This window comes from Pantherophis guttatus, chromosome 3 (genome assembly GCF_059756535.1).
Source record: "Pantherophis guttatus breed Tessera chromosome 3, ASM5975653v1, whole genome shotgun sequence".
NCBI classification, from domain to species: Eukaryota; Metazoa; Chordata; class Lepidosauria; order Squamata; family Colubridae; genus Pantherophis; species Pantherophis guttatus.
In genome coordinates, this window is record NC_142065.1 from 32588030 (window position 1) to 32611010 (window position 22981).

Consider the following 22981-nt stretch of genomic DNA (forward strand, 5'->3'; position numbering starts at 1 on the left):
TCCTGCTTTTGCAGGCCACAGTTGTTTTAACAGATCCTATCCATGTGCAATTCTATGTTAATCTTCAATTGAAAATGGAAAGCTTAAGGAAATAGACAATAGATGTGATTCTATTTCCACATGTTCTCTTAATGTTTGAAGAGCTATTTTGAAGACAAAAGGAAATTCATTTTATCAAACACAATAACAAAAAAACTGGAAGAGTATTTCTTCTATTCTATTAAGAAAAAAAACCAACACTCCCGATTTCATTGCACTGAGTACCTTAAACATTTGTTAATTCATTTGAGAGATTTTTTAATTGTATAATTTTGTTTTACTGTAATGCTTATCAATGGGAACTCTAATTATCTACTTTTCTGAATACAGTGTTTCTCAACCTTGGCAACTTTTAGATGTCTGGACTTCATCTTCCAGCTTTTCTTAGCTATTGCCCTCATGTTGTGCTTTTGAGCTTTTTATTGAAACTGTTGGCTGCCATTCAGTCTCAAATATCAAATGAGATAGGCTGCACCCTGTTCCAACAAAGCAGATTTTATTTTTGTTAAAATAATTGTATTAAAGATTATAATTACATAACTAAAATTAATACAAACTAAAAGAATGAAAAAAAGTAAAAAGTGCAAAGAAAAATTTAAAGAAAGAGAAATTATTTCTTTATAAATATAAATAAGTTTAGTAACAATATAAACAATATTGTTTATCACAATAACATAAATACCTTTACTAACTTTTCACTTCCTCTTAATTTATAGCCAGTGATCACTTCATCCCATATCCTATCTCTCCTCTATAAACAAATCCATAAAGTATCATTTCTGTCCTGGTGTCAGCAAAAGTCCTAAGGTTTGCCAGAAATAACAACATATCTCTTTTAACCTTGATCAAATAAACCAACTTTATATTTCTTCCTTTTGCTTCTAACAATTTTAATCTTTAGTCAATTCAAATAATGTCATAGTACTTTTTATTTGTTTTTGCTCCTACTCACAAAATTCATAGATCAGAATATGCACATAAAATCCAAGTTTTAAAAATCACTTTGGTAAATCCAATATATAAGAATTATCCAGGTCACTATTTTGATTTATTATTTGTGATTCCTTTTACTTTTTAAGCTATCAAATGATTTGTTTTGTATTTCCAATAAGACATCTTTTCCCATCTCATTCTTGTAGCCTGTCATTTGTAGATTCACTTTCAGTGTCAACTATTTATATGTCTTGTGATATAAAACTTCTGAAAAAGTAGTTAACAATCAATTTCCAAATGTGATTAGAGAAGGAAGTACGCAAACTTAGTGTCCTTTTAAAGGTACCAACCATAGTTTGAGCAAGATGGCTATTCCTTGTCTCGCAGGGCTCAAAACCTCCATTTACTCACCAACTCTTCATTCTTCCCCATCATCGTTAATCCCATCTTTTGTGGTACCACCATCTTCAATCTACCATTTCTTCCTCCAGAAGCTTTTTCTTTCTTAAAAAAGATTTTATGGTCATGGATCAGAATATGCACATAAAATCCAGCAACATTCATAAATACAATAGTAGTAAAGTATTGAGAAAGCAAATAAATAAATAAGTAAATAATCAAGTAAATAATAATTTGAGTGATCTTGTGAAGTTTCGAATAGAACCCTTCGGGGGATAAAGGATAGGCAGGCTTTGCCTAGAACCTACCTTTGTGAATCGACTCAAAAGCTATCTTTAATAAAAGTAACTCACTGAATATCACTTGATATTAAGAATATTTTTCTACTAGATCAACTAGTAGAACTAGTAATAAATAATAATAATAATAATAATAATAATAATAATAATAATAATGATGATGATGATGATGTAAATTATTTGGTTTGCTCCTGAACCCAAACTGTCTTGGATCAACTAGTCAAGTCAGTAAATGTGCCTGTTGGTACAGCTGACAATACTTAGAAGGATAATTGGAGAGAAATTAGTTTTGTTTCTAGTTCCTTTCTTAAAGATTGGAACTGCAATAGATCTGGGATCTAGAGAAAATAGTCTAGCGACTAGAGTTTTTTGTAGCCATATATTTAGTTTTGACACCTTTTGACATCTAATTATGTATTGACAGTCCTGAGTATTTTAGAACTCTCTCTAAAACTAGAGGATTTAATAAGCAATTTGCAAAATTATAAGCACATAGCAATTATTACTAATGGTTGCTAGATTTTACCAAGTTAGATATAGTATTGAAAATTATAGGGAATAATGCTATAAAGAATTGTAATATCCAATATATGATTATCAATATAAGGACATTTGGGCTTCTATATGTCTATATACATTATAGATGTTCCAGCAAGGCAGATTTTACATGATACCCAACTAAGATCTGAAGTCAAAAGAGTTACAAGTCTATCTCTTAGAGTTCTGTTATCTGTACCATGGATTTCTTCAGTGAGTAAAAAGAAGTTAACTAAATGAACATATTCATGTATTTATTCTGAGAAAACAACAGAATGCATCCAAAGTATACATGCATTCCAAATTCTAATTTACCATGCAAGTGCAAAATATAACTGCAGAAATTGGAAGAAGTATTGTGGTAATAAACAGTGTGGGTAAAAATTGCAAGCCAAGCATGCATATTCATGACTCTTCCAGTAATAGCTGCCATTTGCAGAAAGAATTGTGTGCACGCCAGAGTCTATTAGGCACGTAACTTCATGCAAATTGCTTTTCTGCACACCACTTAAAGTGCTAGATGCCCATTCTTATGGCCTCTTACAAAAATATATGCATATTTAAAAGAACTTTATGTTGCAAGAGGTGCTGCAAATCAGCAAGGACTTATGGAAAACAATGATGACCCTATGTTGAAAAGGCTGGGAAAACTAAGAAAAAAAAAATAAGAAAGACCCCCTGTGAACTAGAGCCAAATCATTAGACAATATTCTAGCATTGATTGATCTTTATTCTTGGCATTTAATCAACCACAAACCAAAGATTCTTCAGGAAGGACTTCAAGTGCTAGCACTATTTTGTATGCAAAAGATCCCAGGAAGTTCATGACAACTTCAGGTTAGATTGAGAAGAATGTCTGTCATAGGCATGAATGAGTCCGTCAGTCATATAGAATGGAGACAGATGAGTCGCTACACCTAACCAGTCATAAAGACTTTAAATACACCTGTCAATGAGGTTGAATGAACTCAATGAAACATATGAATCAATGTACATAGGATGAGGTGTGAAGGATTAACTCAAAGCGAACACCAAATCCATTACTCTAAAGTATTCAGAAATATCTGGCAATAATCACCATCATCAAGGTAAAAACTTTGTAAGAGATTCAAAAGCAATAAATTCTTTTTGACAAAATTCATAGTTAAACTATGGAATGCAAGTTGCAGTAATGGATTCAAACAAATATTCTCACTTCAAGTGACTTTCTTTGCTTTGCTAGCTTTCCCTGGTTCCTTTGAAACTCGCAAAAGCTACAGGAGCATTTATGCAAGAAATTTTTTTCAGAATGCTGGATGAGGCTTCAAGGAGGCTGTGAGACAGTATGAAACATCTTATTATGACAAATTTTATATAATTTGCCTTGGACATATCTAATTATGATGTCTCTCAACATGAAGGATGAGGAACTTAAGAACCATTGCTAAGTTCACATGTTGCATATGCATTTATTTAATCACTATGGGAACAGAATGGCAGATTAAACAGATCTTTCTATTAATATATCTATTGTGTTCTATTCAATAAAATGTTAGGCACTTTGAAATACCTTTAAATAAACACATTTTTCACATAGCTTTATCACCTGGGGAAGGCTTCTGTAAAATCCTAGAGGCCCTGGTGATGCAGTGGTTAAAATATAGTACAGATAGTCCTCAATTTACAACAGTTCATTTAGTGACTATTCAAAGTTACGATGACATGAAAAAGTAACTTATGACTGTTTTTCACACTTGCAATCATTACAGCATCTCTGTGGTCACGTGATCAAAAATTCAGACACCTGGTAACTGGTTTATATTTATGACAGTTGCAGTGTCTCAGAGTCAGATGATCACCTTTTGCAACTTTCTGACAAGCAACCTCAATGGGAAGCCTCAATTTGTTACTAACTTAACAACTGTGGTGATTCACTTAACATCTGTGGTAAGAAAGATCATAAAATGGGGCAAAGTATAAAATACCAGATGGGCTGGGCTCTGCATCCCTCTGCATTCACATGATATACTCCATTCCACTTGAGTATATTGGTCTTAACACTCAGGCACTCCAACCCTCAGCCTATTTAGAGTCCTTCAAATAGTATAACAGAAATCTGATCCTTCAACCATATCGTCCTTTAATGTTATTCCTTGCTCGATGGTCTCCTTCCTGCATCTTTTAATTATTTTACTCTTGCATGCTGACAGGAATAAATGTTCTTGCCAACAAACATTTGCTCGGAGTACTCTTATAACACAATGTGTTTGAAAACACATTTCAGGTGGACCATCCATGACCATTGACATGAAGTATATCCCACTGCAGGTCTGCAGGGTTTTGGTTGGGTTTTTGTTTTTTTTTTGCATATTTCCAATTCCTGATTATATTACCATTTGTTATTGTGCTTTTTATGGATAGTAAATGCAGTAATTCTTCAGTCATGCTTAGGTTTTGGGCAATTCCTCATACAAATATCACACAATAAGCAGGGGATCTTACCCTAGTAGACTAGTCAAGAACAATTGAAAATGCTTTGAGATTTATTGTTGCACATTGTCAAGTCCGTAATCCTGTTGGGAAAAAAAATCTTATTGTGGCAAAGCATTTCACTTGCATTTAAAGCAAACTTTTGTAAACTGACCTTCAGTTAATGGTCCTTATGATTTTGTAATCATTTCATGATGAAACTTGCACTTAGTAGAATCTTAGCTTGATTTATTGATATTTGTGAAAAAGTTTTGTTGTTTTGCAAGAACTGCCTTGAGTTGCTAAACTGTTTTGTCTTGCATTTTGCCCGTTATTGCTGCATACTTCTCTTGGTGCATCGCCTTTACAACTAAAAAACATTGCAAACAAATGAAACACTAACTTTGATCTTTCATCTCTATAACCCAAATATAATTTTCCCACTCATCGTGACAATGGTTTTCGTCTGCAATCATTCTTTTTCTTTTTCTCTTTGTTAATGTTAGTGATCTGTTTGGATCGTACAAAAAACAAAAACAAACCGAACACCAAACCTCAGGAGACCAAAAATAGTCTGTTGGCTATGTATTTGAGACCCCTAATTTAGTCTATATTTTACCCATTTATGGAGGAGAATATCAAGAGGCACTCTGTCTTAAGGCTTGGCTTACATCCAGGAATGCTATATCTATGGCATCCTTTTATTTACTATGCTAGTAACTCTATGGAAGATTAGTACAGTACAATCGGTCTATGATAAACCTATCCTGGATCTTGCTAATTGTAGCATGCTTCATTAACATACTGCTTGACAATCCTTTCAAAGTCCTTTCCAAATGTAGATATCAAACTGATCTGTAGTTTTTTGAAGTCTCATTCTTACCCTTGTTAAAGATAGGGATAAAGTATGCTCGCTTCTGGTCCCCTGAGATATAGAAATAGCACTTGGACTTACATTCTGCCCCACAGTGCTTTATAGCACTTTCTGGGCAGTTTACAATGTCAGCATATTGCCTCCAACAATCTGAGTTCCCATATATCAGTATTCCTGGAGTTCTTAAAGGTTAGTTTAAGGGTAGTTTTGTTATCACAAAACTTTAGTTCCTTTAGTAGGTAGCCCATGTGGCCCCAGAAATTTATTTAAATTAGCTCAACTTGCTTACTCTTTCTTTTCTATCATAGATTGTAGTTCCTTTATTCTCTCAGTGATATATTGATAACCAGCTAGAGTTCCATATTCCTTCTAAGAAAATGCAAAACAGGATCAGCATCAAACATTACAAATTCACAATTTCTTTTTGTAACAGACCTACTCTCTCTTTGACAATTCTTTTACTGTATTTCTATCAGATCCAAATGTCACTTTTTTGCTATTTTTGGTATCTCTATACAAGCTAAATGTTTATCCATTCTGAATATGAGCCTTTCTGACAGTTTTTGTTTCTGGCAATTGCCATGCATTTTTCTTCAGTTAGAGTCCTTTCCTTCCATTTCCTGTACACGACACTTTTTGTTTTCATCATCTTAGAGAACTCTGCATAAATCCATATTGGCCCCTTTATATTTCTCTATTTTTTCTTTCTTGCAGGGTTGCCTGGTAATTGTGTTTTTAGTATGCAATGTTGTAAAGTTTCTTATCATTTCCGGATATTGAAATTCCTTTCTTCCAAGTGTAAAGCCACTGGAGGTACTTCCTCTCAGAATTCATTAAAAACTACTCTTCTGAATCCAGCATACAGCATAGAGGTCTGATTCTTGCCAATTCTTTCTGGATAACAAACATTCAGATTATTACTAGTTAGCTTCACTTTTTAATCAATTCCTCTCTGGTAGTGAACATAAGTTACAAGATAATAGACCTGCTTCTTCTTTTGTCTACCTTTTGACAAATGAAATTGTCAACAAGAAAGAGCAATAATTTTTGGACCTCTGACTTTTGAGTTTTTTAGCAGATGTTAGGTTACTGAAAAATCTCATTATCACTATCTCATGTCTGTATGCAGATTAGTCATTTAATACAGAAAGGCTGATTTCTATATTTTCTTGTTGCCCAGGATGTTATAATAAACTCTGACAATGGCACATCTTTCTTTTTATACTTTCGCTAATAATTTCAAAAGAATTTACATGCTTCGATTCTTAAATTTCTGCAAAAGTGTGTGCGTGTGTACGTATATATATGTATATATAAACTGTATGTATGTATATGTGTATTTTCTTTACATTTATGATGGAACTTTACAGAAAAATGTGTTCATTTTGCTGGATCATTCAGGTACAATTCTTTCAGTATCATTAACCATAGCATGCATATAAACCACTGAAAGGAAAAGAGATTGCAACTACATGCTAGATTTCGCACAGCCATAAACCCTGGTTTACTATAACATCAGGTTTTACTTAATACATAATATAAAATCAAACATACCATATTGTTGTTTACTGTATTAAATGAATAAAAATATGACAATTCCTTTTCTGTACAGGTATGCTTAACAGCTATTATTCTACTTTCTACATTTTAATCTGTAAATAACTCATTTTAATTTGTGTTAGGGCCTCTTAGAATAGCCTTAGTAGGTAAATATTTTGTTCATGTAGATTAATATAATGGAAAAAGGGAGATACAGTGATGAAAAGTCATAGTATTATAGGAAGACTATTTAGACATTACTTGTACTTTTGGGTAGGTTTCTAATATAGTAATTATACTGCCTATTTCAGTAAGACCAATGTAATCTGCAATGATAAAACTTGTTAGGCATTTGAGAATAAGTAAAATAATCACATGATAAGCACCAATGAAAAAATACAAAACTGAATGGATGGTATACTAAAATCAGCATATACATCACATTCAATAATGCAATCAATAAAGGCAAAGAAGATCAGATCAGTCAAGATTGTCTTACAAATTTTTCTTCTATAAATTAGGGCTCTGGGATGCAACTCGGTATATAAACTCATAGTTTATGTTTTAATACATCTATTATTCTTTAAGGGGGTTTCTTTCTGCTCATGTTTGTTTTGCTAAAACAAATAACATGACTACCCTTTTCTAGAAATTTATACCTAAATGTAGATGAGAACATTAATTTAAAATGTTCATTAGAGTGGGTGAAAGTAAAAATAAAGTTGACCAGAGTTTGAACCCAGGACTCTATTATTATTATACCTCTAGACATATGATCCTTTGATCTAGCAGGAGTACTCTTTTTACAAATAAGCAAATTGTAGTACAGATATGGAGACTAGCTAATCCTATAGCATTTTAAAGATTCACAAGTATAGTGTGAAATATGTAAATGCAAGAGCTTTCATAATATACACATGATTTAAATTAGGCATTGTTCTGTTTCAGTTAGTGATCAGTTGAAAAAAAAAACTGTGTTATGGTATCTCATCTCTAAGGAACAAGGCAGAGGAGCTTCCAGACAACCAATATACTACAAATCAAAATTCCATTGTTCTATTATTCCATTTTAACAGATTTTCTGTGGTTAAAATGAAGAATCACTAAAAATGCATAGGAAGATTACAAATGGGAAATGGTATGTTATCCAGAAGCGAAACAAGTGTTATTCCAGAAGCGAAACTCTCCATTTCCCAAAGAAAGGAAAAGTGCTTTCAGATGATGGGTTCCTAGTACTACCATTCAAAAAACATTCAGCACAATGATAGTTTTGTCTGGTTCTAAAGAGACTCCTTCAAATTGAAGTTGGTGATCTCACAGATATATCCAACTTCCCCGCTACTTTTTTTCTGGGATGCTTTTTCAATTTCCCTGTCCAACCTCCATCCTAGGATTTCCTGATCCGGCGCTAACCAGGTGTGATCCTTCTTAGCTTTCTGAGATCAGCCAACTTAAGCGCTCCAATTCCAGAATAGGTATTTTGGAAAACAATTATGGAAGACCAAAAAGGACGAACACAATTTGGCTTTCAAAGCATCATCTGGGAGCATTCCTTCCAATCCTCAAGAGTACAGTAGGATTAACTCTTGAGCTCAAACTCATTGTTAATTTCTTTCTTACTGTCCTCCCTAGCATCATACAGCATCCTGGTCTTGTAATGCCACTACAGTATACGTCATGGTGATTTTACCTAATAATAATGGCTACGTAGAAACTTAAATGTAACTTCTTTCTAAGAATGGGGAAAAGGGGTCACTCCCCGATTGGATAAAAGCCCACTGAATTTCAGCAGGAGAGTTACAGGAGGAATGATAGGAGCGACCTCTGTGAACAAGATCTGACCACTTTGAGGAGACACGGACTCTCGCGGATGGGAGTGAAATCCCTCTTCAATGTCCCAAGCAGACAATTGTGGCGTGATAGGCGGGAGGAGGGGGGGGGCATCCTAACGGTCTCCGACCGCCCAAGGCGAAGCTGACTTGAACGTGTGAACGCGGGAACTGTCTCAATGCGGGACCAAGAGCGCCCTTTCGCCACGAGAGGGATCCCATTTTTAAGGACAACACTGGAAAGGGAGCAACTGCGGACTTCCGATCCGTTTCCACGAGGAAGAAAAGCGAGGGAAGGAAGACGAAAGCCACCGCCAAGGAAGCCCGGCCATGAACGCGCCGCCGCCGCCGCCGCTGCTTCCCCAACCGGCGGCGCGCGCCCGGTCACAGGCGACGCGCGCAGCCGGGCCTGTCACGTGGCCTTCCCGAAGAGAAGGAGGAGGAGCCTGGGCCGGGCTTTGAGGGTCGGTGTCCTGGAGGTCCGGGTCCGCGCCGACCGCCTCCCCGCCCCGTTCTCCACCGCTCTCCTCCTGGCCTTCCTCGCCTGGGCGTCCGGTGGCGGGGAGGGCTGCCCGCACAGGCGCTCTGCAGGCGCGTTGGGCGGGAGCAGCAGCAGCGCCACCAGGTGAGCGCGCGGCTCTGGGCTCGGGGTGGTTGTGTTGTGCGAGGCGGGGCCGAACGGGTGGGCTGCGGAGGGAGGAGGGGGGGGAAGCGAGAACGAGCGGGGCGCCTTGAGCTGCAGCCCCGGCGGGCGAGCGGCGAGCAGGCCGGCTGTGGGAGGGGCTGGTCTGACAGCCGTTGCAAGGGACGGGCAGCGGGAACGCGGGCCTGGTCAAGGGCTCTCCGAGACCGGGGGGTGGGGGGGGGGTGGCAGTCGGACGGATGGGCCTGCCAGGCTGCCTGGGGAAGGGCGAGGAGGCAGGGAGGGGGAGCGGGAAATCCTTCCCGGGGAGACCCCGCATCTGGAGTTGGGGGCGGACGGGTGACGGAGTCTGCCTGGGCCAGGTTAGAGAGAAGAGGGGAAGCTGCTCTATAGAAAGGAGAGGAAGGTTTAGGCCAGGCTGGGAGATCCTCGCATTGGGCCTGGCTGCCTCCCTCCCTCCGCCACCCAACCCCCTTTTGTTAGACACCCTGGGTTGTAAGAGAGGGGAGCTCTTGGGATGAAACGGGGCTCCAAAATAAAGCACAATGGCTGTCCTTTTTTTTTTCCTCCCGGCGCCCAGTGGTTTAGGCAACCTAGATTTGATTGCTTGACTGACTGCGCTGTGCAAAAGGACTGTTGTTGCCTCATTTGATTTCCCTTGAGGGACGTGGTGGTAGTATCAAAATGAGCACGTGAGCTGTGGTGGCTTGCACCGGGAGTCCAAAAGGGTGGACTTCCATTTCAGTGAAGCTAATCTATCTTGCTCTGTTCCACCTTTGGTTGTTAAGTCACACAGCAATAGTTAGCCATCTATTTTGAAATCTGATTGGTCTCTCCACAAGTGATATATGGAAAATGGCTTTATACTGTTTTTTAAAACTCCTGAGGGACAGTAAACCAAATCATTTCTCTGTAATGCTTGACTTTTTCTCCCATTAAATAATCCACACAAATTCACTTGACATCAAATGCATAAGGGATTGCATTTTCAGGCAATAATTGGATTGTTCGTGCATATGAACTTCGCATCAATTGCCTATTGTTTTGTCTGTTGATATTAGAAAATGACCCTTGATCTGACATCTAGGTGGCTTAGGTGATTTTGCTGGTGTCATACTAGATATACCAGTGTAGTTTCGTTATTTCAATAATAAAGTAACCTGATATTCTATTGTTGTGATTTATACTTATTTGGTGTTTGAATAACATAGTCTCCCTCAACTTAATTCAGTTATGATATGTACATATTTATACCGTGTTGTCATTCTTTCTGAAGAGGTTTTGTTTGTTTGCTTGGGAATTTTGGTGATGTTCCATTTGATTACTGTACTAGCCAGGTCTAATCGTTCTTCAATTTTTAAAAATCAAAATTGGTTAGGTGACACAGCCTTTATTTTAAAACATGTTTTGAAATCTGATAGGACAAGTAATATAGGAAAATGTGTGAAGTTTGATGCAGCTTATAATGTTTATATTGAAATAAGTTTACATAAACACATTTTTGTATCAATTTCAGGACATTCACTGTCCTGAGATGAACCCTTAATCTAAGATAGGGAAACTAAGACCCTAAGATCTCCAGTGCTTTTTTTATTGTTTGCTTATTCCATATATTTTAATAACACATTTTAATGCCTTGTTTTCTTAAAAAAACCCAAACCCTTAAACACAATAGGAATTTTAAAGATACAGTTAAAGTATAAAGCAATCTATATTCTTTTGAATTGCAAGTCATAACATTACTGTTTATTTTTATATTATGAGCTTTCGAATCTTAAATTTTCTCATTTCTTAATATACAGCTAAATTCTGGAAATGGTCTATTCCAAATTATGATTTCGGAGGAATCGTATAAATATACTTCTGTCTTTGCTAATGTAGTTTTAATTTTGGTTTGCTTGCAGTAATTGCCTAGTTTCACATAACAGAGAGATTGTTTTGAACTGGAGTGGGAGGCTATATTAAATCTAAATAATATATTAAATAATAACGCCAAGTGTAATTTAATTGCTGCTGAAGAGGAAGGTGTGAATACAATCCATTAAATAATTTGAGCCGATAGACTGATTTAGAAGGCCTATGGAAAGCATTCAGAAGAAATGTTTCCCAAAGTTTCTTAGTGTAAATGAAACACTTTTCTACAAAACATTGAAACATGTCTCTTTGAAGACTGTATCTGGCTGAGACCACATGCATGCAAAAAGATCCCAGCAGAACTGTTGTTTGTTCATGAACACAACTTGGAACAGCTTTTGAAATAATACTGCAAGCCTTGCAAAAAATGGGATATTTGAATGCTAAGAAGAGAACGCTTTGTTCACCTTGTTCTAATGTTTTGCACAATCGTATGTTTGAGTATCTAAGCACTCTGAAAAAAATTAGTATCAATAAATTTGTTGCCCTCTAGAGTTTTTGTATAAATCACTATATATAATCTAAATATTGACTAGTTTTTCTCAGAATTCCATCTATTACAGAACCTTTGTTTCACCTAATTATGATGAGAATGTTTTGAGTAATAGATTTTATATTTTTAAAAGTAGTTCAGTCAATGCATGCTTTTTCATCTCAAAAATTAGAGGTATGATCTAAAGTTTCATGCTTATAGACATTTCACTTGATGGAAGGCTCTTTACTTAGCAGCTGCTTCTTTGAGTAAAAAGGCAAGAAAAGTAGATTTAATAAACATTGACTCTATATCATTCTAGAAGTTCTTCCCAAATATCTAGTATACGAGAATAAAATTACCTTCTCCATCCTTAACTTTCTACATAAACAAGAATCTGCAGTTCTTCCTTTCTTTTTTTCTCCTGTCCTCCCTCATTTATGTATTATCTTCATATTTCTCCCCCTACTCCAGACTTCCTTGAGTTGGCTGCCTCCACATCTCAAGAATTTTCTGTTCATTTCTCTTCATACATCCAAACGCTGCCTATTTTTGTACAATTGCCCATAATCAAAAGATAGTACAGTATAGAATAGCTTAAGCAGTATTTTGCTTGCTTTTTTTGTTTTAAGATATTTACTTGGTTGCAAAAATTTTGAAGAAAAGGTATTAGTTGGAAAAGGTACTGTCAATCTCCCAATTTTTTGCCAAATTGAGAAGGGTATTCTAATCTAGTAAAAGATTTGGCAAAAAATCGGGAGTTTGACAGTATCTTTTCCAACTAACACATTTTCTTAAAAGGCGTAAGCTTTTGTGAGCTGCAGCTCATTTCATCAAATGCATAGAATTAAACCAGACATTCAGAAGATAACTAGCACTCAGTGAGATCAATAGACAAAGCAGTAGTGCCGGATCAATCCCCAGGAAGGATACATTAAAAAATAGATCACAGAAACAGAGCACAACTGGTTGCCACAAAGAGCTCAAATCGCTCAAAGATATTTAATAAGCTACAGCCCATAACAGAAATGATATTGTGGTTTCTCAGGTTCATATCTGGCTACAAACTACCACCCAACCTGAAATATATTCTCCACAAGCAACAAGAACAGAAAAGGATAGCAGCATGGCAATCAAACCATGCAACAAAATCAGATGACTACTTTGCCTCCACATCTACAAACAGCACAACCACAAGGTCCAACAAGTACTTACAAGATTGGAGGAAGAGGGTGTAAAAGCACCCCTAATGACATATATGCTGTCATCTGCCAACAATGCCCTGCTGGATTCTATGAAAAACAAGTGGGATAAACTTTGTGCAATATAATTAATGAATATAAAGTTTGACATCAGCACTCAAAACAAAGTCAAATTAATATCAGAACACTTCAACTTGTCAAGATATGTCACAGCAGACTTAAAATTGACTATTTTGGAAAAGCAGGACTTTAATATACCAACTTTGAGTAAGAAATTGTTGAACTCACATTCATAAGCCTGAACAAACACAATGGATTTTTAATACATTACAATTGTTATTTGATAGACATTTGCAATCTGTCTCACAAGACAGGTGCTGCCAGACTTTAGATTTTTTGCCACCATAGACTAGCAGGCTTAACATGTATAGACTAGCACACAGACTAACTATTCTATTCTATTGGTGGGACTTCTTCACTATGAGTTTCATTCACTTTCACAAATGTTTTATTTCCATTGTACACTTCTCTTATCACGTTCAACAACTAGTTGTGATCCTATGTAGAGTTGAAGGCCTAAGCTATGGTAACCCATGCCCTTATCTCAGTTTAAGTTACTACAGTGTGCTTTATATGGGTCTTCCTTTGAAGACTAAGGTACATAGTTACTACAGTATGCAGCTATTCATGTTTGGCAGATAAAAGTCACATAACACCCATATTGCAGTCTTTGTCTTCTCAACAGGTTTCTGGGTACAATTCAGAGTGCTGTTTTTTATATTTAAAGGCCCTTGTGACTTAGTTTCCATCTCCTCCAGGGACAAACAGACCATTCCATTTATTCATTCCAATTGAGTACATTTGTTGCTCCCCATATAAAAAAAGAATCAAATTGTGAAGACCCAGAGACTTTACCACTTTAAGGAACAATTTTCCCCAACAGGTTCAATCCTTACAGCATAACTATTAAGACAGAACTTTCTTGGGGTTTTAAAAATATGATGTCATATTGATATGATTCACTATTTGGCACTTATGACAGTTACTTTACTACTTTCACTGTTTTTATTTTGTGCTTTATTATTTTTTGGTACCTTTTGTTATCTATGTAATACATTGTGAGTTGCTTCAACACTGGCAGTATACAAATTCAATAAATAACTTTCAGTAGATTGATAAAAATCAAAAGTCTTGTCTGGACACCTTCTGCCTTAACATAAAACCACATTCTAAATTTTTGGTCATGTAGACCTCTTGTATCTTTTCAGTCAAATTTTTACCAACTGCCTCATGGGAATTTTTAATAAACTCAATTCCACTTTATTTTTCATTCATTCTTGCTATCCTCCCTTTGCATAAAGAGATTTTAAGGGCATTCTTTTAATCAAGCAGAGATGTGATCTTCACATAGATTAAACAAGTCGCACAACAAATCTATAAGCATGTCACATCCATATGTTAATATTTTTCAAGTTTACTATATATGTACATGTTTGGCCTTTTCTTTCTTTAGTGCTACCATTTTTATCAATTATTTTAATTTCTGTAACATATTAAGATTCCTACATAGTTCTCTAAGATACATTCCCTCACTTCAGTTTCATCTTAATTTCATCACCTGGACTCTGATTGGGCAATACCGACCGAGATGACAGGGGCGGATCTTAGTCCTATTGTGTGGGAGGAGTTTGAGCCAGTGACTCCTGAGGAAGTGAACAAGGCTGTAGGGGCGATGAGTTCCTCCACTTGTTTGTTGGACCCGTGCCCCGCCTGGCTGGTTTCGGCCAGCAGGGAGATGACACGAGGCTGGCTCCAGGCTTTAGTTAATGCGTCCTTGAGGGAACGGTTGTAAGGCCCCTCCTCAAGAAGCCTTCCCTGGACCCAGCAGAATTAAAAAACTTTCGTCCAGTCTCCAACCTACCCTTTGTAGGAAAGGTTGTAGAGAAGGTGGTGGCACTTCAGCTCCTGCGGTCATTGAATGAAACGGATTATCTGGACCCTTTTTCAGTCCGGTTTCAGATCTGGCTATAGCACGGAAACTGCCTTGGTCACGCTGATGGATAATTTCTGGCGAGCCCGAGACAAGGGTTATTCCTCTATCTTGGTGCTACTTGACCTCTCAGCGGCTTTCGATACCATTGGCCATGGTATCCTTCTGGGGCGACTAAGGGAGCTAGTGTTGCGGTGGTTCACCTCCTATCTCTCTGGTCGATCATAGTCGGTGCTGGTAGGAGGACAGAGGTCGACCCCTAGGCCCCTCGTCTGCGGGGTGCTTCAGGGCTTGGTCCTCTCTCCCCTCCTATTTAACATCTACATGAAACCACTGGGTGAAATCATCCGACGACATGGGGTGAGATACCAGCAATATGCTGATGATACCCAGCTGTATATCTCCACCCCTCGTCAGTTCAGTGAGGCAGTAGATGTGATGTGCTGGTGCCTGGAGGCTGTGAGGATCTGGATGGGAGTCAACAGGCTCAGACTTAACCCAGACAAGACCGAATGGCTCTGGGTATTGCCCCCTAAAGACTATGTTGATTGTCCATCCTTGGTTCTGGGGGGTGAGAAAGTGCCCCCCTCAGAACGGGCTCGCAATTTGGGTGTCCTTCTAGACTCACAGCTGAGACTGGAACAACATCTGACAGCTGTAGCTAGGGGGACCTTTTCACAGGTTCGTCTGGTGCACCAATTGTGACCCTACTTGGATCAGGAGGCTCTCCTCACAGTCACTCATGCCCTTGTCACCTCACGGTTGGATTATTGCAACACGCTCTACATGGGGCTACCCTTGAAAAGTGTTTGGAGACTACAGTTGGTCCAAAATGCAGCCGTGTGAGTTATAGTGGGTGCGCCTAGATACACCCACATTACACCAATTCTCCATGAGCTGCACTGGCTCCCTATTGGTCTCCGGGTGCAATTCAAGGTGTTGGTCATTACCTTTAAAGCCCTATATGGCTCAGGGCCAGGCTATCTTTGAGACTGCCTTCTACCACATAGCTCCCAGCGACCGGTAAGATCCCACAGAGTTGGTCTCCTCCGGGTCCCGTCAGCTAAACAATGTCGGCTGGTGGGCCCGCGGGGGAGGGCCTTCTCTGTGGCTGCCCCGGCTCTGTGGAACCAATTACCTCCTGAAGTCCAGACCGACCCCACCCTATTGGCCTTCCGCAAAGTGGAACATTTTTTATGGGATTGTTCGCATTGTTTTATTCTTTGTTGTAAGCCGCCCAGAGTCCCTTGGGAGTTAGGCGGCATAGAAATGCGACAAAATAAAATAAATAATAAATAAATAAATCACATTTATTTATTTATAAATAATACCATCACACCAGAGAGAATTGTTTAGCTCTCTTCACTAACAAACTAATTATATCAAAATAATTGCATTTTCTCTGCCTCTTTCAATGTTTACTGTTTCTTGTTCTCTGGGGTCATTTGCAACTATCTTTTTCAAGAACTAATCTTGGGAGAAAATGGATGTGGAAGAAAATAAAAGAAGTAAACAGAGTGAAAATAAAACAATTGCAGGAAGAGAAAGTACAAATGGAAACTATGTTACAATGCCATGATTTACATGAATTTTTGTACACATATATTGCTGTGTTTTAAAAAGTATAAACATATCTCCAGTTTTCCAGATAAAATTTGCCCCTTGGCATTGTTTGTTTTTTCCCTTTTTTTCATAATTTTGTTGCTGAGGATTCAGAGGATTTATCCCCATTTCCCCCCCCCCCCCAAGTTTGTGGCTTAATATTTGTGCATTTCTTGATAATCATCTTCAGAGTTTTAGGTTTTATTTTTTTAATTGTATGTTTATTTTAGGGCATATGATATAGTTTTATTTGTTTCCCATTTCAACATGTAGGAAATGCTGATTGAAGAAACCAGTTAACCTGTATCCTGTGAGACAGGAATTTTAATACGGAGTACAGAACAAGAATTTGCTAGATCAAGAAATAGAATGAAAAATAAGCATAACATTGAATGAATTAATAATTAATCATTCATTCTGCTTCTTAATAGGATAGAGCAAGATATTAGAATAAATAAGCATGCAGGGTGCCATTTTGAAAGCCGGTTTCAGACAGAAGTCTTTAAAATCAGGACCATTTGGAAACAGCCACAGTTTTCTCTATCTCTCAGAAGGGTTCAATTTTGCAGACTACAGCTACTTTCAAAATTTCATTCCTATAATATCTGGTACCTGATGTTTAACAAATCATAAAACACTGAAACAATAAAAACAATACAGCAATAAAAGAAGAAACAAAGATAGCAGATACCAGGGAAGAGAGGCAATCCCTCAGGTAGCTGAGCTGTATGCCATGTAGGGCTTAATAGGTAATGACCAGCACCTTGAATTGTACCCACAAGTAAAACCGAACCAGTGCAACTTATGAAGCAGCCTATTGAAGAATGTCCAGCCACTGGATTTGAGGGGTTTTTCCTGATAGTTAGCTAATGATTAGTGATGCACAATTATGTTTATTTGTGGATTTGACATAATAAAACTATTATTTAATTTATTTAGTATTTATAGCCTGAAATAGAGAAATTGCAGGGAGTTATGATAGTTTTCTTCGGGTGTCTGAAGGATTGACATTAGCAGGTAGAGTAAACTTATTCAGTTGTTGTTAGTTGCGAAGTCATGTCCGAGCCATCGCGACCCCTTGGACAATGTTCCTCCAGGCCTTCCTGTCCTCTACCATCCTCTGGAGTACATTTAAGCTCATCTTATTCAGTATTGTTCCGTAAAAGAACAAAAAACAGTAAGCTTAAAATTACAGGGAAGTAGATTTCAACTAAACAGGAAGAATGTCCTATCCATAAAAAATGTTCAATAATGAAACAGATTGCCTCAGGTGGTAGTAGATATTTCTTCCAATGGAAGTATTTAGGTGCAAGTTGGATGGTGATCTGTGTGTGTGAGTGTGTGGGGAGGCTGTAATACTAGCTTTTTGATTTCCACAGTCTCTTCACAGTTTTATATTACAGGTGGTCCTCATTTTGTGATTGCAATTGGGATTGGCAACTCAGTCATTAAGCAAAGCAGTTGCTAAGTGAAAATCATATGAACATAACTGTGCTTATTATTTTAGTTTCACTTTCCTTGGTTTTAAAGTGTCAGAAGGACACAACTCCATGTGAGCCCAAATGGTGGGGAAGGTTTCTGGAACTCAACTCAAAAGGAAGCTGGGGTAAAAAGGCAAATCTTATCACCCTTATTCCCCACTCCCCTGCCATTTGGAATGCTCACCCAGTGCTGTGATAATTAGCAAGAAGGGAATATTTGTATTTACATACATTGGAGAGGAAGGAATTTCAAGAGAGTAAGCAGGAACACAAGGGGGAATACTCAACAAAAGTAATGCATTAGTGCTTGCTGTGTGCCTAGCACCTGTGAACCACTTAGAAAGGCAGGGCAGCAGGGTACAGGGCAGTAAGGGAGATGGAGTACAGATGGCTAAAAGGACCAAGATGAAGGGAGATGGATGGAGTGAGTTAAAGTGCAACCTGTGGTTGTTAATCTGGATGGGCTGCCAAGTGCCTGAATTTTGATTACAAGACCATAGAGATGCTACCAGAGCTGTAATTTTGGGGACCAGTCATAAATACTATTCATTCAGCATTGTTGTAATTTCGAATGATTACTGAATGAATAGTAATTACATTCACTACATTCAGAAAATACTTCTAAATATTTTAGAAGTACTACATTCAGAAAATACTTCTAAATATTTTAATATATGCTATCATATAGGTCATAGAATGAAGCAAAGTGATTCTACATTGATCAAGATAAAAAATGTTAAATATTAATGTAGAAGGGCAATCTTTCTTTGTGCAGTAATTTCATACATGCTTGTTTGTCGGGATTTCTCTGATTAAGGGAAAGCTGATATAATCCTTACTTTTTTTTCTTAAAATAGGCAAAATCTAGCATCTCTGAATAAAAGAAAGTTAATACTGAACTTCAGGCAGTTGGAAACCACCTGGGATTGATTTGTACATCTATTGGAAAATGAAATGAATCCTTTTTATTTATTTTTGTGGCTGTTTGGAAACGTTTTGTAGTGCTAACACAAAAAGCTTGATACAAGAAATATTCTATAAATAGCTTGTGTCAGCCCTTAGCTTAGATGGAGAAAACATGGAACAGTCTTAATGAAACGTGTAACTGAACATACCATGCGTAATGTGGCTTTTCTTATTCAGTTTTAGACGAATAATTTGATAATTTTGAGTTGCTGCTGTTTGGTTCCCATCTCCAATTTAAAACTGCTTCTGATATTTTTATTTTTGCTCTTGGAGCTAGTGACACCCGGAGGGTGTAATACTGGCTTAGATGACAAAATTTTATAACTCATGAAAAGTTAAAAAAAGTTACACTCTAAGAGAAACTTTTGTTTGAAAGCTTAATACTTGGGGAAGAAAGATTGTAACACATATTCTGTGTCTGTACATGTACATATTTTTGTGGTAAAACTTTGAGCTTTGTAAACTTTTCTAAAATGTTTGCCAGGCCAAAATTGATCAATATTATTTTGCAAATATAATACTTTTTGGAGTATAAGACCAGTCCCCCCCCCCAAAAGAGGGTGGAAATGTTGGTGCATCTTATACACCGAATACAGGCATTTTTGGCCTCCCGAAATTCTGCCCCGCGCATCCCTTTTTTGCCAAAAACAGGCCTGTTTTTTGCAAAAACGGGGCCTGCAGAGGGTTTGGGAGGCCTGCAGAGTTCTCCTGGGGACTGGGGAGAGCAAAAACGCGATGCGTGACAGGTTTGGGAGGCCAAAAACGGGCCCATTTTTCACAAAAACGGGGGAATTTTGCCAAGCCCCCAGGAGCATTCTGCAGGCCTCCCAAACCCTCTGCATCTATATCTATGTGTTTTTTGCAAAAACAGAGCATGCAGAGGGTTTGGGAGGCCTGCAGAGTGCTCCTGGGGCTAGGGAGGGCAAAACCTTTTTTTTTTCTTGTTTACCTCTTTGAAATCTTGGTGCGTTTTATACTCTGGTGCATCTTATAGTCCGAAAAATACGGTGTGTGTGTGTGTGTATGAAGTTCTGAAAATCAATGTAAATAAAAAAGAGTAGGTGAACCACTAGGTATTTCATTTATCTCTGAATCTTTTTATTCAGTTCTCTTTTTTAGTGACCATTATATTGGTATAGTATCTATGTTGGAGGTCTTTGTTCTAATAATATTAAAATCTATTACATGTTCAGCAAATCAGCATTGCTAATAGCATAGAATCATTTTTGCTTTGTTACCAAATATGTACTAGGACGTATAGCTTGTGGATGCATTAGTAATAGCAGTAATTTGCAGGCTTCTGAATGCTGTTTATCATTCATTCATTGAAGGGGAGGGGATTATCTCATTATTCTCTTCTTAAAATATGTGGCACTTTGTATTATGTCAGGACAATGGTTTTGATACCTTATGAAAAGATAAGGAAATTTGAAGTTAGAGAAAGATTTAAATACTTTACCCTTTTCTGTTATTTTACCTAGGTAATTTGGATTTATTTATTTATTTATTTATTTATTTATTTATTTATTTATTTATTTATTTATTTATTTATTTATTTATTTATTTATTTATTTATTTATTAATTAAATTTCTATACCGCCCTTCTCGAAATAGGACTCAGGGCGGTGCACAGCCTAAGTAAAAACAGAGCATACAAAATTTAAAAAACAGTATTAAAATAATTAAATATTTTGGCCGTAAATTAAAACAACCCAATTTAAAATCAATTTAAAATTTAGCTCAAGCCAGCCCAGCTAGTTGAAATAAATAGGTTTTCAGGGCCCGACGAAAAATCCCGAGGTCTGTTATTATACATAGCTCTGGGGGAAGGTTGTTCCAGAGGGTGGGCGCCATCACAGAGAAGGCTCTCCCCCTGGGGGTCGCCAGCCGACATTGTCTGGCGGACGGCACCCTGAGGAGGCCCACTCTGTGCGAGCGTACTGGCCAGTGGGAGGCTATTGGTGGCAGAAGGCGGTCTCATAAGTACCCCGGCCCTAAGCCATGGAGCGCCATTTGCCATTTGCCTTCTTTAAAAAGCTTTAGGCATTTATTTGTTAGTATTATTTGTCAGAAATAATAGATAGGAAGTGGCTTGGAACATGAATTCATATTTCATAAGTTTTCTAAATTCTCTAGTCAGTCAACAATATTAATAGTCCTCAACCTACAACCATTCAGTCAGTGACCATTCCTAGGGGGTCACCAGCCAAACAATGTAGGCTGGTGACCCCCAGGGGGAGGGCCTTCTCTGTGGGGGCACCTACCCTCTGGAATCAGTTGCCCCCAGAGATAAGGAGAATCCAAGACCTCAGTGCCTTCCGCCGTGCCTTTAAAACCCACTTTTTCCAGCAAGCCGGGCTGGCTTAAGAAGAAATTTTTAAAAGTTTTAAATTGATTTGTGATTTTTAATTTTTGGGCCAAATTTATATATATTTTAATTGTTTTTTAATATTTGTATTTCATGTTCTTAATTCTGGCTGTACACCGCCCTGAGTCCTCAGGGAGAAGGGCGGTATATAAATTGGAAATAAAATAAAAATAAAAAAAATAAAATAAAGTTACTATGGTGCTGAACTAATGGTCACGACCAGTCCTAGAATTCTGACCATCCCATCACCCCTCTGTTATCTGTGTGCTTGGCACCATTTGTAACCTTCCTTCCTTCCTTCCAAATCTCAATGGGAAACTTGGCAGGGAAGATCACAACTCACTAGTGTAAGTCACCCCTACCCACACACCCTCCCTCAGCCTTTCTGCACTTACACTGTGCACCCTTGCACACCTCCCTCAACCTGTACAATGTCTCTCATGTATCTTTCTGAATCCTCCCTGGCCCGCATGGCATCTCATGCACCTTCTTCATACCTTCATTCCATGCATCTCATGCACCTTCCCTGTGCCTCTTGCACATGCTGTCCCTCCCTTGTACCCTTGCAAACCCTCTCATTCCCTGTCCCACCCTAACTGCCTGCAGGTCTGGGACTTGCACTTTGCCTCACCTAACAATCGTGGGATTTAATTCACAACAACACTTGGGACTGCTTTACCACCGCATCACTTAACAATGGAAATTTTAGACCAAATTGCTGTCATCAGTCAAGGACTACCTGTAACTGTAATATAATAACTGTAATGTGATAACCTATAAAAAACAACCTCGAAATCATTTGGTTTACTATTTTTTTTTGTTTTTAAGTGGGTGTGGAAAATTAATTGTTTCCTTTTCTTGGTAATAAAGGTCTGTTCTTATACAAGAAGAATAACAGGATCTCATCCAGAATCTAATCCCGCTCTAAACTATGCTGAGTGGTTTTGTGGATAATGTGATGGCTACTCAATTTAAGACGATTGTGGATTTATGACTAACAGGTACCTAACCTCATGTAAAGAAAATTTGTTTATTTTATTTAAACAATGTATATGGCGTCCCACATACCAAAGTTACCCTAGGAGGTCTACAAGAGTTTTAAAAAATCAACAATTTAACAAATATTAAAATTTAATAATATTAAACAATTAGCAAACCATTGATATTTACAGTGTGAGATTTTATTCTCTTATATACCATTATTCTTTATTAATGAAGTTATTGCAATGATTCAAGAAGCTGACATGTTAATATATAATATTTGGACTGCTTTTCTTTGTACAGTGCATTCATTAATTTCATTGGGACTTAAGCTCCTAGTGTTTTGGAAATTACAATTTAGAAGCGAGATTTGTGTATACCTAGCTCACCTAGAATAAGTACCATAAATGTGAGTGAAACTTACTCCTGAGCACTTTAGATAAGATTACACTTTAAATTAGTCAT

General features: G+C 37.6%; 1 protein-coding gene and 1 long non-coding RNA gene across 2 annotated transcripts in view; one reads left to right on the forward strand and one right to left on the reverse strand.

The window, feature by feature from the left end:
• Window positions 1-272: 272 nt before the first annotated feature.
• On the reverse strand, window positions 273-8934 carry LOC117663666 (uncharacterized). The gene is made up of 4 exons (XR_015733003.1): window positions 8759-8934; window positions 4831-5025; window positions 1384-1476; window positions 273-515 (listed from the first exon to the last, which is right to left on the reverse strand). It is a non-coding gene; the product is annotated as an uncharacterized LOC117663666 (long non-coding RNA).
• NCOA6 (nuclear receptor coactivator 6) overlaps window positions 8045-22981 on the forward strand; it is a 49039-nt gene continuing 34102 nt past the window's right edge. Inside the window, exons 1-2 of the mRNA XM_034414011.3 lie at window positions 8045-9522; window positions 22406-22536. The gene's annotated coding sequence lies outside the window, so the exon portion shown is untranslated. The remainder of the gene's footprint in view (window positions 9523-22405; window positions 22537-22981) is intronic.